Source organism: Prionailurus bengalensis, chromosome B3 (assembly GCF_016509475.1).
Source record: "Prionailurus bengalensis isolate Pbe53 chromosome B3, Fcat_Pben_1.1_paternal_pri, whole genome shotgun sequence".
NCBI lineage: Eukaryota > Metazoa > Chordata > Mammalia > Carnivora > Felidae > Prionailurus > Prionailurus bengalensis.
Genome location: NC_057355.1, coordinates 15019812 through 15029425, shown reverse-complemented (window position 1 = coordinate 15029425; position 9614 = coordinate 15019812). Strand labels below are relative to the sequence as shown.

General features: G+C 47.8%; 1 long non-coding RNA gene across 1 annotated transcript; it reads left to right on the top strand.

Moving 5' to 3' along the window:
* Positions 1–206: 206 nt before the first annotated feature.
* LOC122467797 lies at positions 207–6982 on the top strand. The gene is made up of 2 exons (XR_006293070.1): positions 207–314; positions 6699–6982. It is a non-coding gene; the product is annotated as an uncharacterized LOC122467797 (long non-coding RNA).
* The last annotated feature ends 2632 nt before the right edge of the window (positions 6983–9614 follow it).

Sequence of the window (9614 nt, the reverse complement as noted above, 5' to 3'; positions counted from 1 at the left end):
TACTAGTGTTTTTCATGACTGTCTTTCTTCACAGTCTTCGTGGCCTGGGCCATACTCCCCTTTGAACCTCAGTTTTGTGCTTTATGGTCCAGGGTTGGACTAGATGCTCCCTGAGTTTTCATTCACCTCTGGAAGTCATTGGTTCTGTGACATCAGATGTTCTGGAGAACTCTGAGCTCAAGGCACTCGTGGGAAGGTAGTGTGGTGTATGGGTTCAAGCCGGGGTGACAACTGTGTACCCCCTGGCATGGTATCCACCTGACTGCGACTCAGATTGTCCCCACGTCAAATAAGGACAACATTCTCTACAATCAGTAAGTAAAATCTGGTATATAGAGTGCCCGGTAAATGGTGGCCTGTCAATAATTTCTATCTTCCTTCTTTTCTTTCCTATTCTGTCTTGTTGCATATTGCCTAGCACAGTTTGAATGAATGAAATGATCCTATGTGTGATGCGCGTCATTCTATTAGAAGCGTTTAGTGAGCCCTTGTTACGTGCTGGGTGTCCTCCTGAGTGAGCCTGAGAATCCCAAGATTAGAGACAGGGTCCTTGCTCATAAGCAGAGGGGGCCATAGACGGTAGGTAGGGAATTTTAACGGAGTCAGAATGAGATGAGTGGAGGAGAGTTGACCACCTACTCCAGATTGCAGTTGGGGCTTTGTCACTCGTAGGGTGATTCTTTTTGTACATGGTCCCATACATCAGTTCAGGTCGTCTCCTCAACCACCCTCTGAGCCTAGCGGGGCAGACATCATCACCTCCATTTTACAGATGGGGGAGCTGAAGAACTGAAGTTTTGGATCCTTTATTGCTGCGATTGATCAGAGTCGTAAGATCCTTTAAAACACAACTGGCTGCCATAAATGGCGTTGCCGTGAACACGTGCAGAGATTTGGACCAAGAAGGAAAGCTGTAGCAAAATCGCTTAGTAACATCCGACTTACCAGGGTCTTTTTTCCAAGTGTTTTCCTCTAGGGTCCATTCATTCCATTCATCTATACATTCATTCAACATTCATGTGCTGCTTTCCACACACAGGGTTAGGTGGTAGGGGTTCAAAGCTTGAACTTGGTAGCCCTTGCCTTTCACGAGTTCATGGTCTGGTGGGGACGTACAGACCCCCATGGTTCCCTGTGATCGTAGTGCAGCAGCGGACGCTGAGACAGTTAGAACGCAGAAAGAGAGAGAGAGAGGGAGGAACCCTGGACAGAGGGGGGGAGGTGAGGTTTTCCGGAAGAGAAGACACTTGAATTTAGCTGAGTTTTCTGGGACAAATAAGGAATCGCCTCTGTCGAAAGTGAGGGTGATGTGGCTAAGGCTTCAGGCTAAGAGAGGTGGGGAGAGATGAGAAAGCATGGCACATGGGGTCACCTGTGAGGAGAAACCTCACATGGTGAGGAGAAACCACGGAGGGGGCGGGGCTGTGGTGAAGCAGGGACAGACACCTGTGTCCTTCCACAACCTGTTCAGGAACAAGAGCCTGGGCAGCCTCTGCAGTTCATGTGCAAGTTTAACTCACATGTCGCTAGTAAACGCGCCCTCTACCTTACCTGATTTTCTTACCACTTCTTCTCGAACCTATCTCGTTTGCTGCTTTTGGCAAGTCTGGTTTTATAGTCAACCTTAGCAGTTGGTTAGAGGCTGTTATTAGTATAACCAACCTTAAATAATTTGATTTTCAGGTTGGCTACGTCACAATATCTCCTGTGGGCTCGATGGTCAAACTACACATTTATTTAAAAATTGGTTTCTTCACGTTATATTTGAAAGCGGTGCTACTCACTCATCTGTAAAGCATTAGGCTCTGTGTATAAGAGTATCTCATTTGACTTTTATTCACAGAGTTCTGAGAGTAAGGTTTAGGTCCTGACAGATATATCAGTTTTCTATTAAGTCTATTGTCTTATTTTATTAGTTTTCTGTTTAAAGAAATATTTTTATAGAGAACAATATGTTTGAAGGAGAGGAGAGACTGTAATAAATTTGAAAGATGCTCTTCTCAGTAAATTTCCAGAGATTTGTGTTTATTTATTTATTTTAAATTTAGATAAAGGGTTTATCTTATTTTTTTAACTTTTTTTCATGTTTATTTATTTTAAGAAAGAGAGAGAGAGAGAGAGACAGTGTGTGAGCAGGAGAGGAGCAGAGAGAGAGATGGAGAGAGAATCTCAAGCAGGCTCTATACTGTCAGTGCAGAGTCCAATGGGGGGCTCGAACCCACAAACCATGAGATCAGAACCTGAGCTGAAATCGAGAGCTGGATGCTTACCAATGGAGCCACCCAGGTGCCCCAAATTTAGACAAAGTATTTAGGCTAGTGTGGCCTGTGGTAAATGGGTATTGTTTGGGCTAAGGAAGGTTTCAAAGAATTGTCTACATCTAAAAGTCCAGAAACCTAGACATTTCACATGAAATCTGGTTTCCTTGAAAAAAAAATGTGATGCCATGGACTCATAGGATAACAGTCTGTGGGGCGAAGGCACATTCATTCCCTGTTCCTTACAGTCCTGGGAGGCCATCTCATTCATGAAGCCTCCCTGCCTCCCTCTAACACCCCCCCCCCCCCCCGCCACCTTTGGCTTCATGATTGCAGCTCGGGCTTGGCATTTCCCAATTAAAAAAAATGAAACTTATATCCACACCAAAAATTACACACGGATGTTTACAGCAGCTTTGTTTATACATGCTGAAACTTGGAAGCAACCAGGTTGTCCTTCAGTAGTCCAAGGGTTAACCCATGGCGGATCCATACAATGGAATGATGGACCCATACAATGGAATGCTATTCCGCATTAACGGTGATGAACTATCCAGCTATGAGGAGACAAGGAGGGACCTTAAATGCATATTACCAAGTGAAAGAAGCCAACCCTTAAGGCTACATGCTGTATGATTCCAAGTATATGACATTCTGGAAAAGGCAAAACTCTGGAGAGAGTCAAAATGCCTGATTACCAGGCATTGGAGATTGGAAAGATGAATGTATCTGCAGAACACAGAAGATTTGTAGGGCAGTGAAAACACTCCATATGATACTATAATGACGGATACGTATCATCACATATTTGTCCAAACCCATAGAATGTGCAACACCAAGAGCAAACCCAAATGTAAACTATAAACTCTGGGCGATAACGATGTGTCAACGTAGATGCATCAGCCGTAGCCAATGTACCACTCGGGTGGGGGATGTGGAAGTGGGACAGGCTACGTGTGGAGACAGGAGATACATGGAAATCTCTATACCTTCCTCTCAATTTTTCTGTGAACCTTGAAAAAATGTCTTCAAAAAAAAAAAAATAGAGGTAAATGCCAATCATCACATGCAAAACCCTTTCCGCTCAGAAGTTTTAATAGAACACACGGGCCTAATAACGGACAGAGCTGTTACTTTGAGAGCCCGTCTAGCTTAGTGAAGAAGTCAATTTCTTGATCAGTTTTATAGACTACTATGGAAGGGATGCAAGGGCACAGTCAGTGACGGGCTGAGTGTAACTTTTCGAATAAATGGTCCCCCGGAAGTTTTCCCCATGATCCCACTCCTTATCGTGACCCTCTCAAAACTGGTTTTTGGGTGTGAATATGAGAAATGTAAACATGGACCGGTAATTTTTCACTCTCTAGCAACCAGAAGTCGCTGGGTTTTTCTCATTCTGGCGGGGGGCGGGGGGGGGGTGGAGCTGGTGTTTCTGACACCTACTTTCCTGCGCTTGGTTGAAAGTGCTAAGTTTTTCCTGGTGTTAATTATTAATGTGACCTGTTTATGTACCAGTTATCCGGCTAACCATTAATATCTGTTTACTCATTGATGACCTTTGCAATTTCGTACCTCTCTCTTGGCTGTAAATGTCAACCTTTTTTTTTTTTTTTCCAGCAACCCCTTCACAGAGGAAAATAGCAGGAGGCAACATAAATGTAATCTTTACACCCACGAAAGAAAAGACGAGAGCTTTTGATTGAAGAGGATTAAAGACACAGGGGTGCCTGGGTGGCTCAGTGAGTTATGTGTCGGACTTTGGCTTAGGTCGTGATCTCATGGTTCGTGGGTTCGGGTCCCACGTCAGGCTCTGTGCTTGACAGCTCAGAGCCCGGAGCCTGCCGCAGATTCTGTGTCTCCCTCTCTGTCTCTGCCCCTCCCCTGCTCATCCTCTGTCTCTCTCAGCCTCTCAGAAATAAATAAAAACGTTAGAAGAATTTTAAAAAGAGAGAGAATTAAGACGCAGAGCTTTCCTTTTTGCAAATGCAAAGATCCCTGGCCTGGGGTGGGGGCGGTGAGGGTGGGGCAGAAATTCCTAAGAAAAAGAAGTTCTTCTGCCTCTGTGCTTTAGCAGAGAGGAAACCAAGGAAGGGACTCTCAACCGGTCCTGGGGAATGGAACCCAATTTTCTTTTCTTTCTTTCTTTTTTTTTTTTTTTCCAAAATGTCAGGATAAGCTCTTGCACAGTCAAGCAAGCCTGCAGGATTTATCTCTAGTCCCCCAATCAGTCTACATTAACCCCAACAGTAGCGAGACATTACCATTCTGCTCACTTGTAAATGGCTAAAGCTGAGATTAAGCAATGCGGTTGGATTAGGGCTGCAAGGGTGACCTTAATTTTACCCATCATTGGAGCCTGTGTATATTTGACTCGTCTTAATTGCATTTACCTAATTTAAACAGACAATAGCAGCCCCAGAAATTTTTTTTTTTTTACCCCCCAAATAATAAGAAAAGGAAGAAGAGCTATTTCTTAGAAATTAAGCCCAGAGCACTCTAGCTATGGCCACTGCTCGGTTAACAAAAGCAGCCGTTTTTTTCTTTTTCTTTTTCTTTTCTTTCTTTCTTTCTTTTTTTTTTTTTTGCTTTGCTTTGCTCCATTAACATACCAGCACAGGGAAGGACCCATTGAAATATTATTATCTTTGCATAACAATACAATTTGAAAGTCTCACGGCGCTTCTTTATTGAAATGTTTTAAAATATTAATATCATCCCGGCCATAAATAACCATTATGGCATTCATAGAGATTAAAGTTTTGAGATATGCCCTAGGTGTACATTCACATTTTCTCGTTCACTGAGTTCTAACTTCAGTAAAATTAGTTTTTTTAGATACAGCCCTGCACACTTGCTGTGACTGTCACTTCGTGTTGAATTTATCATCTAGAATTTAAGGCGGAAGACTGGGGAGCAATCTGTCACAAGCGATTGTGTTCGTAATCTTTGAGGGTTGGGATGGGGGCTGGGGAGAAGATAAGCATTCTAGAATGCCGCTCTCCAGCGCGGAGACCATTCATTGGGCTCCAGCCGCCGGGGCGGTGAGGGGATTTGCGTAGACTGTGTAATGCGTTTTCTTCAAGCCTGTGACTGTGTCGGACGGTTGTGCTGAACTTCACGCACATAAATGCCGCTCAGGTTTTCTTGGCTAAATGATAACTCAGCTTGTCTTTCCCAGTGAGTTCCGGAATAAATAGATAGATGGGCTATACGTGGGGTGTTGTGACTTAGTTAGAGCCTCTAGTGTCCTCGAATAGACAAGCGGACTCGATCGTGGTGCCCGCCCAAAACACAGACTTCCAAGGAAAACGGGGGAGGGGGGGACCGCGGTTTTATGCTACGTCTATGAAGACGTGAGTTGAAAAGCCGTTGGAAGTCAAGGTGAGGACTTGACTTCCTGTCAGTCTCCTGCATCCAGAGCAGGGGATAAATGGTCCCCAAACACATCATTTCTCTTGGAGACGGAATGTGTCTTAGGGATTTTTGACATGATAGGGAAGTGGGACAGTTGAGCTCATTCTCCATCTCGTGGAACGGGTACATTTTGCGCTGGGAACTGAGCAGAGCATTTCCCCGAGACTGCTGTTCGGTGCTGTTGGTCGTCCCTCTGAGGTGCAAAGCGGGCATTTCTTCGCGACCTCTGGATTTTGGAAGCCGACTACTCTTAATAGCTTACCGATCTCTATCTGGGTATCAAACTCGGAGGCTTTGAACTTTGCCAGTCCGAATCCCACATTTACATTTCCTCTTTAGGTCACCTGGTCAACGAGCTTCATTGACACATGCAGATTTTCCCTCGCACGTCTTTCTTATTCGAGGCAACACCGGAAATTTGGGTTTATGGAATGTGCCGGCAGCTCTGAGCCGTCTTGGCTTCCCCGCTGTTGGCTTGGTCCGGGGCCCAGGATGATGCAAGCTCTGTGTAGCTCAAAACTCAGATTAACTGCTGGAGCAGGATCGGGAGTGGGCTTGGGCCCCAGGAGCCTTTCAGAAGGGTGGATGGGGAGTGGGGAGGTTCCTCGCCCGCTGTGAGACAGAGGTGACTGTTGTTTGTGAAGTTGTGAATGGCTCCGGGCCAATAACTTCTGCAGGAAACCCGTCCTCCTTCCCACCCTGCGGTCTCCTTAGGGGCTCTGGGCCTGGGCCCCCCAGGTGGATCCTGGCATTATCCTATGTATAGCACTCACCACCTTGCACTGGAAGGGCCCCCTCATAGGTCTCTGTTCCAAGGAGATCCCGGCTGGCTTGAGGGCCGGGACTCCTCAGCGCCCAGCGCAATGTCTGACATTCAAGGATGCTCAACATCTGGGCAGCTGTGGGACTGAGCAGGACTAGCCGGTGGAATGATAACAATAATTAATAATAACCTTCTGCTTACTGCCCCGTGCCTCCACGATGAGAACTGCTGAGCTAGGTGATTTCTTTGTCTTCATCTTACAGGTGAGAGCCAGGCTCGGCACGGTTAAATGACGCACACGGACGGGGTAACCGGAGGGGACGAGGGCGAGTTCCGGACGCCCTTGACTTGACTCTATGTTCTGACCGCGTGTGCTGCTGCTTGATCTTAACGAAGACAGTATTTCCATCGTCGGAATGCAGTTCGGCAGGAGCCACAGAGCCACTGATGCCCGGGCCCTTCGCAGAAAAACAAGTGGGTCCGCTCTTCCAGGCCTTTCCTTGGCGGCCCCCACCCCGCTTCCCGTGGCACGCAGATCATCTCTTGGTTTCAGCTTCAGTGTTGTTGTTTTGTGGTCTGCGCAGCATTTCAGTCTTCACATTCCGCGATGCGTTGGGGGCCTTTTTTGTGGTTGCTTGTTGTTTTGGTGGTGGCCTCTTTTAGTATTTCTACCTGAATTAGACCCCTGGCTTCACCATGTCCAGCGGTGCGATTTTGGATACGTTGCTTGACCTCTCTGTGCATCGGCCAGCTTCCCCGTCTGCGTCTTGGGGAGCAACAGTTCTCACGCTTGTGAAGATCCCGGAACAGTCTGAGAGGGCCACAGGCGTTGTGTCCTTTCTGTCACTCTCTCCTCTGGTCGCCGCCGTCCTGGCCTGCACGAGCGTCCCTATTTCTTTCTTTGTTGGTTTGTTTTTTATGTTTGTTTGTTTGTTTTTGAGAGAGAGAGAGAGAGGCAGAGAGAGAGGGGAGCAGAGGATCTGAAGCGGGCTCTGTGCTGTCAGCAGAGAGCCTGACGCGGGGCTCGAACTCACCCACGTCGAGATCATGACCTGAGTCCAAGTTGGAGGCTTAACTGACCAAGCCACCCAGGTGCCCCATGGGCTTCCTACTGCTGTGGCTCTGCTACCCATGGACACGCTGAGTGAAGGGAACAGTTGGTGGAATGTTTGCTGAGCCTCTCGGCCTGTTCCTAGTGGCTAGTTATCGAGACATGACTTAAAGCCACCCTCTTTGTGGCCTAGCTGCTTCCCCGGGGTGGGGGGCGGCTGCAGATGGGGGCCACAGTCTTGCTAGGAGCCTGGTCTTCTCCCCTTCCCTCCCTCCCTTCCTCTCTCTCTCTCTCTCTCTCTCTCTCTCTCTCTCTCCATTCACAGTTCCTGGCCTTTCCTTCTTTTCCTCTTGGCTGGCATGATCTCCCTCCAGAGCATGCGGCTCTGGGGAAACAAAAGCCAGGTGCCTTCCCTTTGTCCTCTCAACACGGACCTCCCCCGAGGCAGGGGCACAGAGGGGCCTGGCTTCCTCTGTAGAGCAGAGAGCCGGCAAAGGCTGAGATAGGAGCACAAATTAATATATCAGTAAATTATCCTGCCATGCTGACATACTCTCGAATCAGGAGGACAGTGAAAACACGGGGAGGATGCCAGAAAAGAATCCGGAGGAGGAGAGGACCTTTGGGAGGCTTCAAAGTCTGAACTCTTCCCCTGAGATTTCACGGAACGTGTTGGGGGGGGGGGCAGTGCCCGCTGCCAGGGGAGTGACAGGCAGAGAGGTGAGGCAGAAGGAAACGGAGAATAAAAGGGACCTACAACGGAGAAGGCAGGGCAGAAAAGGCAGGTAATGACAAATAACCGAGAGGCACGCGTCACTGAGAGCTTACCATGTGCTAGGCACGGCCTGTGGCCTCTGACTGTGCCCTCAGCATCACAGCCACCTGCCCTACCGGACATGGTCGCTGCTACCCCCATTTGAAAGATGAGAAAACTGAGGAAATAAAGCCTAGCGGACGTTCTCAATTTCCCACATCTAGCAACTGATGGGGCCGGCTCTTCGGCCAGAGAATCTGAGGCTCACGTAACCCCTCTCCCGTCGGGCTCCCCGTTGACAACCCTTGTCCTGATAAAACAGTGGTGCCGGAAGTGAATTTCATCTCAGCTGGCGAATTTGGTGGTGGTAAGCGGGGCCTGAGCACATACCCGTTAGACCAAGAAGAAATTAAGACAGTAAAAGAAAATGAGGCTCTACTCCCAGGACTTCAACAGGAACGGAAGTTCCCAAGTGAAAGAATAAAGCAATCACATTCTACAACCAATGAAGAGGTTCTAGACACATGGCCTCATTGGCCCTACCCAACCCCGTCAGATAGATCAGACCCGAGAATTAGAGACATTAGAGACAGGATGGGTATTATATAGGTCCATTTTATAGATGTGGAAACAGAGGCCGAGAGAAATTGAATAAGAGGCAGATTTCAAGACTGAACACGGGTCTGTCGGTTTGTAGTTCGATGCCGACAGGTGGGTGGGCGCTGTCTGTCAAGGTGACAGCCCAGAGAAGGGGAGGAATAGAATATCCGTTGACCCTGTGCAGGCTGCTGGGCTCACTCTGGAGAAATCCATGTTCAGGGGCCAGATGGCGGGGTTGGTACAGCGGAAGGAAAGGGAGAGTTTTAGCGGGTGTCCATTTCAAGCTTTCGATTCAGCAGAAGAGGAGAGAGCGTGGAGATTCGGGATATGAAATAAGCGTCGCGGAGGAGAGCAAAAGCAGAAAAAAGAAAAACGGGTGCAAAACCACTAGGCGAGAGAGGACATACAGGAGGCACCGAAAAGTGGCTTCTGCGCGTAAAATGTTGGCACGCGGTTTGGAGAAGAAACAGAGGGTGAAACAAACTAGGGAGTGCCAAGGGAAGGAAGCGGAGAGGAAAGCGATCACGTGGACGATTTAGAAGGTGTTCTCAGAAGCTAGAAACGGTGCCTGGAATTTGTACGAAACAGATTTTTGTGCAAAGGGAATTATCAAGTGTGAGGGCAGGAGAGGAAACACCTGTGTGAGAGAATCAGCGCCACGCCTAGACCAGAAGATGTGGGCAGAGCGGTGGACATCATTATGATGAGAACAGAGAATTGCATCACTAGGTTTCGGCCAAAATACGAGAAAAAAAAAAAAAGGCGTGGGGTGGG